Raw genomic sequence first — 20,383 nt, 5'->3', positions numbered from 1 at the left:
ACAAAGCTAAGGTTTCCAAGGTTATTTTGGAGAAAACAGTGACAGAAAACAAAATGGCTTTGAGTAGCAGTAATGAGGATTTAGGGATTTCTCCGCATTCTGACCAGACTATTACATTTAGCATCCAGCGGCATGTCTGTATTAAAACCCTTTGCTGGAAGGTTTTACACTCCTCTACATAACAGAAAGTAAAATAACCTGTTATGCAACTAGTCACAAACACAGTCCTGAGGTGTTTTGCCCACACACAGGACTATTGTCTCAAACCCGTCTTTTTTGTGGCGGCTGGGCCCTGTCACCACTGTGTTTGTCTGAGCTCACAAATCTGTTGCAACCTGTAGCTTCCCTGTCACTTCTCTGGCTGTCCCCTCCTGCTAATCTTTGTTTCCTGGCAGTAACTAGAACCTCTTGCCAGTGCCATAGCCATGGCTGCTGCTGGAACTACCAAAGCCACCTCGCTCTTGCCGTCCAGTAGAGCATTAGTCTCCACCACCATGAAGGCCGGAGCTTCTGCCTCCAAAGTGTCCTCCCTTCATTGGTCCCAAGATTGGTTGTTGTAGCTGCCAAAGTCACCGTAGCTTCCACCACCTCCAATATTACTTCTGTCATTATGACATTCATTATGTCTACTGCTGCCCTATTCGCCACCATCATGGCTGCCACCAAAGTTTCCTCCAGAACCAAAATTGTCATTGCCAGAGAAACCACCTCCACAACCATCACCAATGTTTCTGGAACTACTTGGACCTCTTTGACTGGGTGAAGCACTAACAACCATCACTTGCTTCCACAGGGCTCTTCTTACTTCACGCTTGTGGCAATTCACAGTATAGGATCTCTGAATGACAACCTTACCTGTGGAGTCGTGGTCATCAAAGGCAATGTCTTAGTTAGGGTTCCTATTGCTGTGATGAACCACCATACCAACAACTGGAGAAGAATGGGTTTATTTCCATGTCATTGCTTATCACTGAAGGAAGTCAGGACAAGAACTCAAACAGGGCAGGAGCCTGGAGGTAGGAGCTACTATAGAGGCCTTAGAAGACAGCTGCTCCCTGGCCTAATCACCAGGACCACCAGCAGTTAAGGGGTGCCCCCCACACACAATGGGCTAGGCCATACCATATTAATAGCTAATTAACAAAATGCCCTACAGCCGGGTCTTATGGAGACCTTTTCTCAGTTGAGGTCCCCTCCTTTCAGATAACTCTAGCTTGTACCAAGCTGACATAAAATTAGCTAGCAAAGCCCCCATTTTTTCACTTCCTATGTCAATCAGGATTTCAATAACTTCAAATTTCCCATACTGTTCAAAATAATCTCATTTGTGGTAGTCTTCATTGTCTTCTTTAATGCCACTAAAGATGACTGAGATCTGCTGACAGCTCTCTTTGACTCCATAGGTTTTCCATCTACCTTGCATTCATAGCTGCATCGACTTTCTCCACTGTGGTGAACCTGACAAAGTCAAAGCCCCCTCCTGGAGCACTTGGTACTTGGATGTCTCATAACCACACAGTAGGTGAGTGTTCTCCATTGCTCAAAATGACTCTTCAGACTCTCACGGGTTGTTTCTAAGTCCAGTTCTCCCACAAAGAGCTTCCTCAGCTTTCCAAATGCTTAGCAGACTTTGTCTCGGACCTGGAGGCAGGGAAATGAGAGCCTGCACTGGTGTTTCCTTAGTGGCCCCAATATGCAGAAAACCCCAAGGCAAAACAGTGGCAGAGGGATGTGTGAAAATGGTCAGTGAAAACATCCCCATGAAGCAAATACCAGTTATCAGGAAAAGACACTCTGTGTGTGTGTGTGTGTGTGTGTGTGTACATGTGTGCATGTGTGTGCTCTGAGCATATGTGCATGAGTGCCCTTGGAGGCCAGAAGAGGGCGTCGGAGCAGCTGGAGGTGGAGTATTCATAGGTGGTTGTGAGCCATCCAATGTGGGCATTGGGAACTGAATTTGTGTCCCTTAAACGCTGAGCCCACACATGCGGAATAGGCAGGGAGAAAGATGGGAATATGAAAAGGGATTGGAGACACTGTGCCCAGAAAAACAGGATGAAAATTAAGAAAATGGGTGCCAAATACAGAAGAAAAGTTCAAGGAAGAGTGGTGTTCAAAGTCCTGACTCTTGCCTGGGGCTCAAGAAGCATGAGGGTTGAAAATGATATTTATTTTCCTGATAAGGAAAATAAAGGCCTGTTCAAAGCCAGTGTAGTTTTTTGGGCCTCTCTGGCTAGGGTGATTTATATATATGTTTCTTTCTCGCCACAGGAGATAAATCCCCCACTTTTTACCATCTCGCAGCATCGTGTATCATAGCTAAGGGTCTAGTTCTACATCAATGCCGTCTTGGATTACATGGCCTGATCTCCTTCAATGGAGCTATTATTTCTTGCTCTGCCTATGGCATGTAGATGGGCTTTATACATACTTTAAAAAAAATGCAGGTTTATTTTAAAATCTATTTCTTTGTCTACCCCCGAAATCAAGGAGCCAGAATCTTGAGGGGGCAGATTGTAGGATTCTGCATTTTAACGGAGTTCTCAAGTACAAAGCTTTGGAAAATACTAGCTTAGAGTTAAATTTGGAGACCACTGGTTTAGCTTCAAACCGAGCACCAGTTGGGCAGCAGGATGGAGGAGCCACACAACTCCTCCACTTTCTGATACAAACTCTCATGTTGTCAAACACTGAGCAGTTAGACTTCTGTTATTCCAAGATCAGCTTTCCAGCAATTTTGTCTGGAAGAGGGCCAAAGCTGGAAGTTAAGAAAATGAGACATTTCTCTCAGGGAAAGGACTTTTGTTCCTTTACTGAAGAGTAAAAAATAATAATAATAAAAAAAAATCTCATCTCACGATACCGTTTGATAAAGTCACTGCTCTACTTGCTGAGGGAAAGGAAAAGAACCCCTGATTAGCTGGCTGCGGATATAAACATCGGATCAATTATTGCCTGCAGCCATGGTGAGAAGTAGGAGAAAAGGAAGAAAAGGAACTTTAAAAGACACCACCACCACCACCACAGAAAAATAGAAAGTATTTAAAAAAAAGATACGAAGGGAAATGAACCTATGCCAAGTGAGGGGTCTTCAACAAAAGTAAGGAGAACACTGCATAAAACAGCAGCAAAAGCGGGGACTCTATACACTCTGCAATCCCTTGAGACGTTGGTGCACGGTCTGAGTATTGCATCTGACAGTGATCCACTAAGAATTTCGTTATCCATTGTTTTCTTTAAGAACGTAAGAAATACGTACATCTTCAAGAGATTTCTGTCAAATGGTTAAAAAACAAAAAGATTGCCTTCTTAAAACGCAGCACGATTAAGAAACCGAAATACAAGTCAGACGTGGAGCCTGGTTTCATCAGTCACCAGTTTTGGAAGGACTGGGAGGACTCAGGTTCCCAAAGACGACCCTCTCCCCAAGGCTTCCGGTGAAATTGCAAAAGTAAGCAGTCGGGCCAACCCTCAGGCATTACTGCAGCGTCCACTCCACCCCCCCCCCCCCCCCCCATTGCTTGAGGCTTAAAGAAATTGCTGCTGCCTTCGCTTCGGTCTCCGCTGTGGTAGGCATCAAGGTAACGGGTTTCCACTAGATTTGGCTGGTCCGAGACCAAGAAATTAACCACTGCGTTTCGGGACGAAGTAAATCTCTTTTGTGGGTGCTATAAAATGAATGCCGGGGCTCTAAATGTTTATGAGTAGAGACGTCTGAACCTATAGCACCTGCCAGCATTCTAAGTTCTGGGGTTTTCGGCGAGGGGCTGACACGGTTCATCTTTGGGGGGTGGAGGGTGTGGGCGCTTTCTAAAATGCATTTGGAATACTGCGTGTGGCCTCAGATACGTCAACCATCGGCACAGTTCCCGGGGCGCTCCCCGGCTTAGGGAGCGCGGCAGCGCCGCACTAGCGGCCGCCCGCGAAGCCTGGACGCGGGGCGACGGGCACGCGCGGGGGCTCCGGGTCCCGGCGGCCGGGGGCGCCGTCGGCGGGGCTCGCGCAGCCGCACTGGGCGCGCCGACTCCGGGCTCCTCCTCCCGACTCCGTAGTAATCATGGCGGCGGCGGGGTTCGCGGTCCCTCGGGTGAAACAGAAAGCGGGAGCTACGCGGAGAGGGAGCGAAGAGCGGGGCTGAGGCGGCGCCCGTCACTGCCGGGGAAAACAACCCCTCACCGTGAGCGCAGCGGCGGCCCCCGGGAGTCGGGCCCACCATCAAGGTAGTGAGAGGACGATCCGGAGCCCCGCAGCAGACACGCCAGGGGATCCGCCTTCCTCCGCCTCGGAGCGGCGGGACTCGGAGGTGAGAGGCGGCGGGGGACACGGGAGCCCGCGTCGGGGAAACCGTTAGGCTGGGGCTGCGGGGCCGCGGCGTCCGAGGGTCGAGCCCGTCGAGGGGCGGGCGGCGCTTCCCCCCTTCCACCCCGCCCCGGAGCCGGGGGAGGGGGGAGCGCTGTCGGGGAGGCGGCGGGGTCCGGGACGCCGCGGCGACGTGCGCGGCACCTGCCGCCGGGGACTCGGCGACCGCGGAGCTCAGCCCGCTCACCTGGGGGTTAAATCCTCGAAAACACGCCCTTCGGGTCTGTGCCCCGGCGGCTGCTGGCGGCGCCTGGCGGCTCCGGTGCCCAGGTAAGTTAACCACCTGTTCGCTCGGGAGGAGGACGGGAGGCTTCGGTCCTTCCCCGCGCTCCAGCCTGCGTGGGTGAACTTTTGACACGACTCTGCCGGGGGCGTCGTGCGCTCGGTGCAGGAAAACCGAGCAGATCATTTCGAGCTCGGGTCGCGAGAGCCGCTGTTTTAAGAGTGTGATAGGTAATCGTAATTTTTTATTAAACTACCGCCTTTGTAGGAAAAAAAAAAACTTGAGATATTTGGTGTGTGTGTGTGTGTGTGTGTGTGTGTGTGTGTGTGTGTGAATTGCTGGGGGTAGTAGGGATGGTGAGATTTTTTTTTCCTCATTTCCTTCCTGTGAGACTGTAAGTTACCTTACACCTCCTTGTCTGTCCATCTATTCCTGAGAATAGCAGGCTGACAGGATTTTCCTCTTTTTATAGTTTAATCTTTATGTGTTCACGGTAGCCTTAAAAAAAAAAAGAAAAGAAACAAAACTGAGGCACATATTGATTTTTGCTGCTTCGTAATGTGGTCTGTTTTAGTTCTTGAAACCCAAGTTTGTGCGTGTTTTTCTGTGTCATAAGAATCAAACCGCATTGCTTCTCTGCCTTTTGGCTAAGATCGGTTATAAGAATAAAATGACACTTGAAGCTTTTCTCTAATATTTTAATCGCTATGCTTTTCCCGGCATTGGTGCTAAACATATGCCACTCAAGACTGAGCCATATGTCAGACAGAAACAAATTGAGATTCCTGGCTCAGATCCCTTGTTTAGATAAATATTTAGTTTTTTTTGTGTGTGTATTTGAGAAATATGTAATTCTTGCCATCTTGTAAATTTTGCTTAAGTCACCTAAAGATGTTCCAGAAGGATGAGTCCCCTACCGTCTTAGCCTTTTCTTATTGGAATTGATTTTCTCAACTAATAAGATAAATTACCCGTGGAGACAGGTGGTGGTGGGCCTAATATAAAGCGATGATAAGGATTTTTAAAAAAACATGGTTTTTCTAAACTACAAATATGAGAGTTTGTTTTCAGCCTTTCAGCCCACTTGTAATTCTTGCTATCACTAATGACACCCTGTAGAGGGAAGGGAGATGATGAGGTGATGGGGAGAAAATCTTGCTTAGAGTCAAACATTTTAGCATTCTCGCCTTTCTCTGTATTTTCTTCCCTGTCCTCATACATCATCTCCCGGTTTTCTCTGTAGGTTAAGTGGAAAATTTTTATCTCACGCTGCTTATCTTTAGCCACCTGTATGCGTCTGCCTTAACTCCTTCCTTTCCCCGGTTGTCTGAATCCCCTCAACACTGAGCGATCCGGGAAAAATAAACTCTTGCTTAACACTGACCCCAGGGTTAGGTAATGATTGTGAGGGGGATTTTCTTCTCCCAAATTAATGCTGTGCACTCAAGAAACCAGATTTTTTGGTGTCACGTGTCATTACTTCCTCTCTCTGAGTAATTGAGAGCTGATTCATTTCATCGTATTTCATGATGCCTTTTGCATACTCTGTTTCTATAAACTTCAGCCTAATTTGTTATAGGTTAAAAACTGTCTGCCTTCTATGTCTAGTGAGATGAAGGCTGAGAAGTTCTATAAAACACAGGAGATAAAAAATATGAATATTGCCTTAAGCCTGGCTTATGTAAAAGGTATTTATGATTTGTTCATCTTTAGTTTAGACTCCTGGGTAATATTTCTACTTGTCTTGAAAATGTTTGTGCCTTTGGTGTTTATATATTTAAGACTTGTTAATCTTGCATTTTGCCTGTAGGGTTAATGTAAACAAAATAGTTTTTGTTTTAAGCAAAACATTCTTGGTGCATTTTTTCATGAAAATGAATTTGATTATGTCTTGGAGCATGATATAAGGGTGTGCATATGATTTCTGCTTTCTTAGCCTGGTGCTGACAAGTGATTGGTGTTTTTTTTTTTTAATTAAATGTAATCTCTAAAACAAGAATTACTACTTCAAATAAGTTCTGAATTTTTTTAAGTCAGATTTAGAATTTAATCAGATTAGACTGTACATGTGTAGTCCATTGAGTCCTGTCGTAGTTTAGTTGATCACTTTGGTGCAACAAATATGTATCAATGCCAAGAGCTCATTATCACAAAGAAATTGATGACCAATAGTGTCAGGGGCACACTTTGTTTTTTACATGTGTTATGAATGCTTATCCTTTTTAATACTTTACTTTTTAAATGAGTATTATTCAGTGAGTTCTTTTTATGTCATGATCCCTAAGCTTTCCCCCTACTGGTTGGGTTTTATTTGTCTTTAATATATACGAAGTTTGCTGTGCAGCCTCTGGGCTTCCATTAAGTTCTCTGTGGGTTTCCTTTCTGATGTTTCCAATCTTCTGTCACCCATTTCCAGGCCTTAGGCTATTTTTCTGCACCAGCTAGCTACTACCAGATAGTGTCTTTGGAGGATGATGAACTGTTATCAAAGTAAGGGGTGCAAAAGCAGTGGAATCTGTTCCTTCAAGTCATTTACAAGTTATGGAGAATTGCACACTAACAAAAGAGACCACTAGCAAAAACTATAGCACAATATTGTTAACGTGTGTGGTGCCCACTGTGACTGAAAGCTCTGTGAGGGAGGGCTAGAATGGTCTTGGCATTTGGGGGAAGTCCAACATGAAATTTAGGAAGGGTTTAAGTATCAGAGACAGACTCCAAGAGAGAGTGACAGAGTTGGAGCTAGCTGGAGGGATCCTTTGGGATCATTCAAGGACAAGCATTAGGGAAAATAGAATCAGGTAAAGACTGGAGCAAGGCCCCACCAGGTATGAAGAGTAGTGCAGGAAGTCCTGGAGAAGAAAGTCCTGCTCATCAGTAGGAACCCGTCTCTGAAACTAATACAGAATAATTTTGTTTTTATTGTTTTTGGTTAGCATACAAAATAATGGATTTCTATAAGACATTCCCATCCTTATGTATCATTGTACTGGGCTTAGTTTCTTCCCTACTAGCGTCTTTGGACCCTCTTTCTTGTTCATGTGGGTGCCCCTTCTGCTTTCATTGGGTGTGTGTGTGTGTGTGTGTGTGTGTGTGTGTGTGTGTCTATATATGAGAGAAAATGTGTCTTCCCATTACCCTGTCTGTTTCCACCTCCTTCTCCCTTAATTTCCTCCCTAGTTGCACTTCCTCTTTTATGCCATACACACAAACAGACAAAAATATATAAAAATTCTGTATATGAGAGAAGATGGTATTTGTCTTTCTTACTCTATTTTGTTTCGCTTAGCAGTTTGGTCTCTAGCTTCAGATGTTTTAATAGGCAGGTTTTTATGTTTATATAACTTAGATAAGGGTAGACAGGTATTTTTATAGTGCTTGACAATATTGTCTTGCAAGCTATTTATAGTGTCTGTTGAATATTATTGTTCATTTGCTTCTTTAAAAGAATTGTTTTAAAATGTAAAACCATGTCTGCAGGCTCGAGTTAGCCATCTGGCTTAGTTCACTGAGTCCTGGCTAGTTAACTGTCCATATAGCTCTTACTATGAAGTATTTTTCTAATGGTTGTTTGCAGAGGTGTACATACCTTTTCTGTGGTATATGAAGATATGCTAAGAGAACCACTACTGTAAACATTACTTTGTGCCTGAAGTTCCAGCAAGAGCTCAGTGTAGGTCTCAGACCTAGGAAGTGAAAGGTTTCCGAGCCTGGTCTTATGGCAGACAGTGAAGCACAGTGACTGGGTTTAGCATTTGTAAGGTCAAGCACATCGACTCTGTGCTGGGTTTACCTTTAAAAACTGCAGCTAGTATGTAGAAACCTTGGGTAGGATGCTGGTGGTCTGCAAGTGATGGCCGGGGAGCAATAACCTGTTTTTTAAAGGTGGCCCAAGGTGAATTCTAAGCATTTAGAAATCCTGCAGTAACTCCAAGAAGAGTCACTATTATGGAATAATTGGTAATTAGATGGATAAGATAGATTCCTCTGGAAAATGTCACACCATGTAGATTAAAGGAGGGAAGAAAAACCCAGAAATCTCTTAAAAATATTTTTATTAAAATAATTTTAAAACCAAGTATGGTAGTGCATACCTTTAATCCTAGCACTCAGGAGGCAGAGGCAGGTGGATCTCTGTGAGTTCGAGGCCAGCTTGGTCTACAGAGAGAGTTCCAGGACAGCCAAGGCTACACAGAGAAACCCTGTCTCAAAAAATGTAGATGGAGACTGCTCGTTCGTTTCCCTACTGCCCAGACCCAAATAATCACACAGAAGCTATATTAATTACATTACCTCTTGACCTACTAGCTCAGGCTTCTTATTAACTAACTCTTACATGTTAAATTAACCCATTTCTATTATTCTGTGTTTCACCACGAGGCTCTGACTTACATGGCAAGTTTCTGGGGTCTATCTCCTTCAACAGCTACATGGCGTCTCTCTGACTCTACTTTCTATATCTCTGTTCAGATTTCCCACCTGGCTTTATTCTGCCCTGCCATAGGCCAAATAGCTTCTTTATTAATGAATGGTAATAAAACATATTCTCAGCACACAGAATCCCACATCACACACAAAAAAATTAAGGTGATTATGGTCATTTCAAAGGATAAATACAGGTTGTTTTGAAACTTTATTTATATTAAACATCTCTCTGAAATTTCCAAATACATAACATATATGTCTAAGACAACAGTATTTTCTTTTTCCATTGTGTTTCTTGAATTGTTACCAGGTGGTCCATGGTGCCTGAGGTTATGGCTTTATGGATCAATTGGTGAGGGCTACTGCATAACTACATAGTTTGTGATATCAAGAGATTGAACTATAGTATAAGAACATTGTTTTTTACTCTGCAGGCATTATAAATAGGGTTTGTATGTGGTCAGTATTAGATGTTGGAAATCGATGGGACACTGAACAGAATCAGCACTGTTTCTCCACTTTATTTTACTGTTGAGAATATTAAAACCAAACCAAAAATTAATCTTTTATGCTTTTGTGACTATAACTTTGCCTTCCTTTGTAAATGTTTTTACTGTCTTAAATTTAAAGGCAGCATAAGCCTCTTGAAGTAGGTTTTGGCCTTTTTGAATTACTAACTTGGACAGTTTTGACAATATTTTGCTTTAAGAAGAAACTAATAGCTAGGCTTGGTTGCACATGCCTTTGATCTTAGCATTCCAGAGGCAGAGGCAGGAGGGTCTGCCTTGTGAGTTCCAGGGCAGGCCAGTGAGGGCTTCACAATTGAGACTCTGTCTCGAAAAGGAAGCGGGTAGGGAGTGGTTTACCGTCCCCTCCCCACCGGCCTCCTCACCTAAGGAGGAGATCAAGGGCCATGGTGGTGCAGTTGGTGCAGGCCTCTATTCCATGCTCGCTACTCACTAGTGATAGTGATTTCACGGCTTTCTTCTCCAGTCTTGGTTTTCTTATCCTTAGAATTGAGAATATGCGCCATGTTCTCATCACAGTCTTGTAAGGACTCAACGGGATAGGTGGAACCTGAAAATGTTAAGGTGCCGCCACGTACGCGCTTGCGTCAGCGCTTGGGTCAGTGCTCCTGCGCACTGGAAGCCGCTGCACAGCTTGTCTTTTCTAAATGACCAGAACTTTTGAGTTCCAGTGTTAGTCTGCAGATTTCTAAAAACAGCATTTACAGGAAGCATTCGGTATACTAGAAAGTCATAACTGTTTTCTTTGCAAATAAAATACATATAAAAAATTTTCCACTCATTAATCTTTCAGGTCAGTCCCTGCTCCCCTCTGCCCTATCCCTCTTTGCAAGGAAATGCTGACCTTCTGTTCCTAGGACCTCAGCTATTCTCTCCATAGTGGGATGGAATGTAGAAAATGCGTGAACTAGTTCCTTTTTAAGTGGAAGACAACTTCTTTACTGAGAAATACCTGGTGAAGTCGCATTGGATTTTAGGTGCTGTGCTCGGTTATTTTTAAAATCCTGTATAAATCACCAGATACACCATTGTTCTCAGATTTTACAAGTGAAATTCTACTTGGGAATGACTCTTTTCTTTCTCCCTCACTTCTTGAGATGGCCTAGGAGCTAGTTGGTAGAAATCCACAGTAGAGTGTATATTTTGTCATTAGCCTAGATAAGAAAGTTATGTGCATTTGACAGATTATTGTATAAATCAGACTATAGCAATATTGACAAGTATTGTTTTGTTTTCTGCCTTCCTTCCTCAGAACCCACATCTTAATATATACTTGTGCATAAAGATATATTTTATTTATTTGTTTTTGTTTTTTTTTGAGACAGGTTTCTCTGTGTAATAGCTCTGGCCCTTCTGGAACTTGATTTGTAGACCAGGCTGGCCTCAAACTCACAGAGATCCGCCTGCCTCTGCTTCCCAAGTGCTGGGATTAGAGGCATGCACCACCACTGCCCAGCAAAGATTTATATTTTTAAAGCAGCTTTCTCCTTCCCCAGTAAAAGATTCGTTTAATTGATTTATGTATTTGTAGTTGTCTTCAGTAAACCTGTGGACATGTAATGGGAGGGGAAGGAATTTTCTTACTTGGCTGCAGATTCTAAGCAGCTGTTTCTTAAGCACACTTTGCAGGACATTTGTGAGTTTCTTAAAGTGTAATTAGAAATTGAGCACCCCAACCCCCGAATTCAAGATGCTCCAAAATGTGAAACTCTTGATTGCCATCTTGATGTCACAAATACCAGGTCTTCGCCTCACCTGCAGTGATGGGTTGCAGTTAAGATGTAGGTAAACTAAACACTGTGTGTAGTAACCTCAGGCCAGATTTTACACACACACACACATCACAAGTGAATTTTGTGTTTAAATTTGATTTAAACTAAATTCCCATTCCCAAACTATCTCATGGTGTGTGTAGATATACCTGAGTCTGAACTAGAAACACTCATGCTTCTAAGCATTTTGATAAAGGGACATTTAGCGAAGTAGTTAATGCACATACCAACTGCTTTGGTGTAGTTAATTTCATGTACTTCAGAAATCAGCCTGTCTTAATATTTGCTTAAATAAAAAATTCATGATGTCATTTTGTTTAAATTTTCTGCATTTGTTTTGGTTTTCTTAATATAGTCATTTTCAATTATGGTTTTGTTAAGACTTATTTTTTTCCCTATGTAGTATTTTTATATGTATTATGTATCTATTGTTCATATTTTAGCATGATAATTTATTAAGTGCCTTTCTGTTTCTTTGTATATTGTTATGACCAAGTACATCTACTACTTCAGAGCAGTATTTTTTTAAAAATATTTTTAGAATATTTAAAATTGGAAAAATATCATAATATGGGAATTCTTCATTTCTGCATTTAATACTTGGACCTTGTGAAGACTGGTTTGCATGGTTGAGTTGCCCTAGAATAAAGTGGAGGAGCTTCTGTGTCCGTCTTAACCTGCGTTATTGATCATATCTAGACTAATATTTCAAGATGATGAATTTATTGAAATCACCACCCAATTTAATGCTACACCAAACTTTCTCTTTCATAACTATAATATCTTTTTTCTGCAATCCATTCTCTGTTGACACCCTGTGATTACCTCACTGTGTCTCATCACTTTCCAGCTTTGTACTGTGAGGTAAGGGCATGTTTTCTGAGGGCAGGGCCTGTCTGTTGGTTGGCTTAAATGACTATATAGAATCAAACATGCACTTTACCCCAGTAATCCCCAATTCCTCCATTTACACTGGAAGAATAATAAACTTAGACACCTAGTCTCTTAGACTAAGAGTTAAAAAGATTAAAAGGTAGAACTGATTGTATGTGGTTATACCATAGTATGTTTATATCTACAACTTCAATAGATGTGTCTAGTTATGCTATATAGGTTTCCTATTATTTTCATTATTTACTTATCTATCATATGTCTCAGATGCCTGCAATATAAATGTCATAAGGCAAATGTCATACTTTCTTCTTTCCGGTTCACAGACTAAGATGAAAGATAAAAAATCATGTAAATAAATACATATCTTAAAATAATTAAATAAAATGCGCTTTCTTCTGTCTCCATTTACCTGTATGATTCTTTTCTGCTTTTGGTCCCAAATAGGCCTATTTCCTGCAGAATGTTGTGACTGTGTACATCACACACACACACACACACACACACACACACACACACACACACACACACCATCTTTCTATATATTAGGTTGTCTATATATATAGGTCTCTCTCTCTCTATATATATATATATATTAGGTAGTTGAACTGGACTGTGAACAGCACAGATGCTGCTAACAGTTTTGAAGCAAAGGATCAGAGAAGCAGTAGTGCAGACATTGCACCTTTGGAAGCCCAGTTACCGCGGGAGCAGAAACCAGCCAGATACAATATAAAAAATGAGTGTGGTTCTTTCAAATTCGATTTCATTTATGCAAAGAGGCAGCAGGCTAGGTTGGACCCACAGGTTTAGTTTTCTGACGTAGAGTCCTGCAGACTGCTCTGTTCTTGGTTAGTCAAGATTTTCAGTAATAATTAATAAGCGCCTTTTGTGTGCTGGGTGCTCGTCCAGACTTCACACATAGCAACTCATTTAGTTCTCAAGCCAACTGAAGTAGATCTCGCTGCCGCCATTGTCAAAACGAGGGAACTAAACACGGTAGTAACTAATACACCCAAAGCCATAGAGATATTTGGTGAAAGTAGGGGCTTTGAACCCAGGTGTTTACAGAATCTGGGCTCTTTGTTAATACCAGTCCTAATGTATTGAGTCCTAGGAATGTAATGTTTCAATCTTAGGAAACATACTAATGTACCTGACTATAGTCATAGACTTAAGGAACAAATATAAGTATCTCTTTGGTACTAAAAATACTGTGTTGAATCCCAGGTGTATAGTGATTCACTATTAGGAAATATTAATCTAATTTACCATATTTATGGATTTTAGGGGCAACTACAATTATCTCTGTGGGGCTAAAATTTGGTTTTTTTTAATTCATTCACCAGTCCTGATAACTCACAGTCAACAAAAAATAAACTTACAAAAATATTCTAGCAGGAACTTATATTGAATGTCATAGAAAATATTAGAAACACTTCCACTAAAAGATAAGAACATTAACATTGCTTCAGAACTCATAGCTGATACATTAAGAAACAAGAAAAATAACCTGTAAGTAACAGGAGAATAACATTATTATTATTTACAACTGGTATGTGTGCATACTTAGAAAATGCAAGACAGGGCAGGGGTGTGACTCAGCTTTAGAATGCTTGCCTATGTAGCTGATGTCATAGGTTCTATTCCCAGTAGCCTCATCACTATCACCGCCACCTTGACCACAATAACAGCAAAGCAGAATTAGAGAAGAAATGATGAGATTAGACTTCCTTGTCTTAAATTTAGTGAGAAAGTATCTAGTTTCTTCATCAATGGAAACACACATACTCTCTTTATTATAATAAGAACTAGCATGGCTAGAGATATTGCTCAGCCTTTAGAGGCTAAGACTCATAAGCAAATATCAAAGGAAATAATTCCAATACAATTGCATGTCTGAAAGTGTGATAAAATGCACTTAAAGAAGTAAGAATTAACTTTTATAAATTAACTGATATCCAAGACAATATTATTATTTTATTTGCATGTGTATGGTACATGCTTGTTTGTACATGCCAGTACATGTGTAGAGGCCAGCGGAGGATTCTGGGTGTTTTCCTCTGTCATTTTCACCTTATTCCTTTGAGACACAATCGCTCATTGGATCTGGGGCTGGACTGGATAGCCAGAGACCAGGTGACTGGCCAGCAAGTCCTACAGCCCTCCTGTCTTTGTCCCTGGCAGTGCTGGAATTGCCTGGGTGACAGCCCTGGCAAACTTTTTGCATAGGTGCTGGGGATCTGGGCCTCATGCCTGTGCAACAAGTACTTTCTCTCCCTACCCATTTACCCTTTTAGTTAATTGTGGCATTGTGGCTGTAGCTTGTGTTGGCATGACTGTGGCCACTGGGAAGCCCTAGACCACACACAGACTGTAAGTGCCAGTGTTTTCCATCTGTCACACACCCTCATCTTCCCTGTGGGTCCGCCTCCCTTTAGCCTCCAGAGCTCCTTCCTCCTCCCTCTCTTGGAGCTGAGGATCAGGTCAGGGGACTCAGGAAAGACAAGTGCTGCACCCCTGAGCCAACCCCAGAGCTCTAGACAACTGATGTTAGAACTCAGAAGAGAAATCACTGGGTCACACATAAAGCAAGACTTTTCAGTAATCAGGATGGAGAGGATTGGCGTGTTTAGAGAAAGCAGTGCTTAGCCCAGGCATAGTTAGAGGTCTATTACAGAATTTGGTTCTTTTAGAAAGCACTGCATTGTTAACTGTGTTCTACCGAGGAAGGCTCTGGCTCATAGAACATCAGAACAAGATTTTCTTGTGATAAAATGGCTCTTTGCAAACAATTTGTCATGTTAACCATGTTAAGTATGCTAAGCTACCCCAGCACCACAGCTTTCATGGAGAAGTCAAGCAGTCGTGTTGTCAACTGATCTGCTAGGGAGTCAGTGTAGCCAGAAAGGAGTCAGGCAAGGCTGCTCTAGTGCAAGTCCAAATTCACTCAGATAAGACGTGCTTGGCAGCTTGAAATTCTACAAGAAAGTGAATGCTCTGTAGCATACGGGTCTGTCCATGAGAGCAGAATGCCTTTCGATTGTAAAGGTGCCTCAGATACCCCTCCACCCCACACTCACACCAGACACGGCAATAACGGCAGTACTATAAAACTAGTGTCTGTCCTCAGTCCTTTAATGGGTTGGATTTGCTCGCATCTCCATAGCTTGTTTCTCATGCCCCATAGTTTATTTTGCTTGTTTTTATTTTGGTGTGTGTGTGTGTGTGTGTGTGTGTGTGTGTGTGTGTGTGTGAGAGAGAGAGAGAGAGAGAGAGAGAGAGAGAGAGAGAGAGAGAGAGAGAGAGAGGGTTTTGCTCTGTAGACCAAGCTAGCTAGGGATTTGCTATGTAGCTTAGGAAGGCCTCCATCTTACAGCAATCTTACTGCCTTTGTCTCCTGAGCGCTGGGATTACAGTGTGTGCAACTGTGACCAGTTTACGCAGGAGGAAAGTGTTTCTGTAATGTCTTTTTCATTGAACCTTCTTTGTGAATTAACTTCAGTCAGAACCCAGATTTCTAGTCCTTAAGTGTGGTTTTGCTGTGGGTGAATGGATCCTGACTGTATTTCCTGAATGTATAATTAGATTCTGTTTAATGAGTCTGACTAAGGAAAGTAGTAATAGTGGCTTTCAACACCAACCCCAAACTTCTGTTCCTTTGGGGATAAAGCCCACCCATCCTACTTTCTGTACCCCATTTTTCCTTTCCAGTAGACAAAGAAGTGCAGATGAATGTGGTAAATAAGTTCTAAGAACCGTGCTGCAGTCAGTGTAGATTCTTACTTCCCCGGAAGACTATGAATATATGCTTTATTATATAATTGATATTTGACAGTTTTTTTTACTTTAAATGGCACTATCATAAGGTTTAACCTACTAAACCATAGTTTTAATTGCCACCCTACACATGAAAATGCTATCTTACCATGAAAATAGTTGTTAGTTATTGGTGTAGCATAAATTCCTAGCATATAGCTCATAGAATGTCACCATGCAAAACAAATTTGCCCGTTTATGAGCACAGATACTTTACTAAGGGTACAATCAGTGAATGTCCTGGCACACACCTGTAATCCCAGCACTTGGGAGGCTGAACCAGAAGGAACATGAACTTGATTCTGAGATGGACCTGCAGTGTGACCCTGTCTCAGATAACAGCAACAACAATAATAGGAAGCCAGGAATATTGTTGCTGCATATGTGCTTCTTTATACAGTCCACAATTGATTGAACAACTGTCTCCTGAAAGTAGTGTATGAGTATAATAAAACTAAATGATAGTAATTTATAATTTAAAAATGTACAGTAATTTAAAATAAAGTCTTTTAAACTTGAAACCCTTGACTGATTAAAGATACCTTAAAATCCAAGTCCAATTAAAGAGAGCACTAACTATAGCTCCACAGGTGGCCAAGTTTTCTTCCCTACAGCTTCTACTTACCTGCCTGTTGCACGCCACCAGGTGTCTTAGAATCCTGAATTAGAGACCCCAGGTAACCCCAGAATTGTATTAACTCTGGCTTAAGGATGACACATTCTGGCAGAACTCATTCTGGAGGTTGTTAATAAACCTAAGTCATACAGTGAAATTGTGTCATTTACTCAAAGTAAGTAAATAAATAGCTTCAGTTTTTCTTTTAGGTAAGGGCATATCAAGAGCATACTGGCTTCCAACTAGTGATAGCTGAAGCATACTATTAAAAAAAAGGTCATAATTTAAAGTAATAGTATGTCCTAGTAAATCTGTTTCTACTGGCTATTGGGCACACTAAAGAGTCACAAATGTAGGCCCCTTTTCATGATAAAGTAAAAAGGATTGGATTTGCCTTTTTCTTGAAACAATTAAAAGCTAGATAAAAATGCCTGTAACAGCAGAGCTTGAAAAATTAGACTTCAGACAAAAGAGGAAAAGCAAAATCAGCCTATGATCAGTTGAGCTTCCTGGAGGAGATTATCACACACGCAATACAGGCAGGGGAACCAAGTCTTTGTGGTAGACTGGTTTGAGACTAAGCTGGCAGTCTAGGAATCCAACGAAGATTATAATGTCCTGGTCAGAGACCTCAGATGGAAGAACTGCATAGAAAACAAACTGCAGAAATCTTGAAATGGTTACCGTTGAGTAGTTAGCAAGAGTAGTGATAAATGAGCACATTTGCATTTGTCTAGAAAAGAGACACCTAGAATGGTCTTATCTAATAGTCTCTAAGATGGGCAGAAACAGCAAGTGCCCAGAGAAGAGAGCTTCGTCATTCAGAAGGCAGTAGGCTGCTGGGGGGGGTTGTTGGGACTTGCCTCAGAGGTCAGAGAAGTTAACTCTAGACTGAAAGCAGATGTGGACCTGTATAAGCAAGATCCCAAAAGGTCAAATTATTGCTTAGTTATTTAGCTACATTTCAGAACAAAGCTTAATAATTGTGAAACCATATACTACTGTCCAGCAGCTGTCAAGGTGAGCTTTGCAAAACTGACCGTTGTATAGCAGTGTCCTCCAAATTAAAACTTAACATCCTAGAGAGGCTCACTAAGACGTAGGAAGCAAACAAAACTTAGAAGGCTCAGACCTTGAAGAGCTCATAAGTCTCAGGAGGCTCCTGAAACAGATGTGGATCACAAGGTCATCTAAGCAGTGACAGTTACTGGGGAGAGGAGATTCTGAATAGAGGAGCAGAGCTGCCTGCGAGTGGTGTGGGGCCAGCAAGCTGCATGGGAGCAGCAGCTGTAAATCACCTGTGCTGATGCAGCTGCCTTGGAGTATCCATGCTCCTAACCTAACTCTCCACTCTCCCTCACTACTGTAAACAACCCAAATAAACTCACTAATCCACTAGGCTAGATTTGTGTGGGTAGCATTTTCCTGCCTGACATGGGTGTCAGGAATAAATAGACAGCTGTTCACATTTCCCCAGGAAAAATAAAATCGACCAACACTGTTAATCAAAATTACTAAGACTGTAAAGAAGCAGAAAATTCCCAATCACACTTAGAAGAAGAATCAGTTTCTTGACAGTGACCAGAGATAACACAGGTGATGAATTAATAGTCACTGAAACAGTTACGGCTCTTATAATAAGAATGAACATATTCAGTTGAATAATCTTCTGGGTTAAAATGAACAGTGTTATTGGGGCCGGACAGATGGGTCATGGTAAGAACACTTGCTGTTTTCCCAGAGGATCTCATAGGAGGTGTGGTCTGGCCACCACATTTATGCCATAGCATGTGGGTGTGCACTGTAAATGAATAAATAAACGTAACAAAATACATCCCTGACTTTCCTTAGTGTTAAAAACAGGGTATGTTTTATATATTTTCTAAGATTTAGTCTCCAGATTATACTGGGGGATGTGGTCATCATCGTAATATGGTTTGGGAGTTTTTCGACTCCTGGACTGTTTGAAATCGTGTCTGTTGCTGAGCCTCCTAGACAGTGGTATTTTGCAATAGTAGCCGCAGAGTAAGACAGTAATTGGTACGAAGAAAGGTACGAAGAAAGGGATATTGCTGTAGCAATAACCTAAAAATGGGAAGTGACTCTCGCATGGTACAGAGTGGGGCTGGAAAAGTTGCCGTGCTGCTCTGGGTAATTCTAGTGAGGACTCACAAAAGAGGAGAGATAGAGAACATGCACATCTAGGACACACAACCCTAGGCAGAGTTTTCGTAGAAGTGTGGTTGGTAAAGGTCATTCTGATGAGGTCTTGGGTAAAAACGAGAAACATATTATTGGGCAATGGCGAAAGGTGGTCCTTGTTATAAAAGGGCAACACACTTGGCTGAATTGTATTCATGCTTTGATATTTTATAAAAAGTTTTTTCTACAAATACAGTTGGGTATTTACTTAGGAGAATGCTAGGAAAATGTGAAAGAAATGCTTTCCCTAGCTACTCATAGTCAAAAGAAGTGAGGGAGTAGTAAAAAAGGAACTGTTAAGACAAGGCCAGAACTTAAAGATTTGAACATTTTGACTACAATATTACCAGACTAGAGAGCATTTTTGGGAAAAGAACACTTAAAAGTTTGGCCAGTTGACCATTTGGAAAGTAGAGTGGCTGTTAACAGCAGATCCAGCCATCGCACCATGAACCTGACCAGCAGAGTGCAGTCACATAGCTAGAGGAAAGAGAAGAGGACAGAATGGAGAAAGCTCTGAGCATGTCCCGTCCTCCAAGACAAAGGAAGAAGGACCCAAACGTGGGTCACAGTTCATCAGGCGGTGACTTCTGTCATAGTCTAAACGCAACAGCTGCCTAGGTTTTTATTTTTTTCTTCTGAGGCCCATTCTGTGGCTGAGGATGGTCTGGAACTCACTGTGTATATAACCCAGGGTAGCCTGACACTCATGGTGATTTTCCTGTGTTAGCCTCTCAGATAATGAGATTGTGTCATTCACTATGCCTGGCCCATTTGGGCCTTAAAGGACTGTCACACAGTAGAGCCTTAATGTCAGGGCCCTGCCAACTGCATAGGTAGACTTCACTAAAGGGATGGGCCACTATGTAAAGGCTGTGTGAGTGAGTAATCCTAGTAGGTCAGGAAAGCAGAGCATTAAACCAAAGGTCATTATGCTCAAGCCTTTAGAGCTAATGGCATTTGTATTGCTTGGTTTTAGACTTCTTTTTTTTTTTCTTTGTAGGTAAGGCATGTATCATGTGTGTGTATATGTGTGTGTGTTGTAAGCACACAATTTAAATGAGTTCATAAGTTCAAAGGAAAAGAATTGCCTTGGAACAAATCATGAGTTTTTCCCAGTGTTTAATGTAGTTGATGCTGATGAGAAATTTTGGATTTTACAATTAATACTAGAACAGATTAAAACTTTTGGCACCATTGGGACAGAATGAAAAAGACATAAATTTAGGGAAGTGTTAATGGCAGTTAAGTTTTGAATGGATATTTCTAAAATTCTTATTTGAATGCCTTAACCATATGTTATGATGTCAGGAGGCTGGGCTTTGGGAAGATAATGAGACATAAGATGAGGTCATAAAGGTGGAGCTCCCCTGGTGAAATTAATGTTCTTACAAGAAGAGGAGTCATGGGAGCTTCCTCTCCCTCAGGAGAAAACACAGAGGAGATAGCTGTCTGAAAGAGGAAGCAGTCCTCAAAGAGCCACATGGCTAGCACACTAGCTGACTTCTAGCTTCCAAAACTGTGAGCATGTCTAAGCTACCCTAAGTGT

At 41.9% G+C, this 20,383-nt stretch overlaps 1 protein-coding gene across 3 annotated transcripts in view; it reads left to right on the top strand.

The window, feature by feature from the left end:
• Positions 1 to 4,022: 4,022 nt before the first annotated feature.
• Positions 4,023 to 20,383, top strand: part of Fndc3a (fibronectin type III domain containing 3A) — a 136,792-nt gene continuing 120,431 nt past the window's right edge. The window contains exon 1 of one of the 3 annotated variants that reach the window (XM_075950080.1): positions 4,023 to 4,303. The gene's annotated coding sequence lies outside the window, so the exon portion shown is untranslated. The other 2 variants (XM_075950082.1, XM_075950081.1) reach the window with 2 other exon arrangements.

The sequence above is a fragment of the Microtus pennsylvanicus genome, chromosome 15 (genome assembly GCF_037038515.1).
Source record: "Microtus pennsylvanicus isolate mMicPen1 chromosome 15, mMicPen1.hap1, whole genome shotgun sequence".
Classification (NCBI taxonomy): domain Eukaryota; kingdom Metazoa; phylum Chordata; class Mammalia; order Rodentia; family Cricetidae; genus Microtus; species Microtus pennsylvanicus.
Note: the sequence above shows the minus strand (reverse complement) of the source record. Positions and strands in the feature narration are given on the sequence as shown.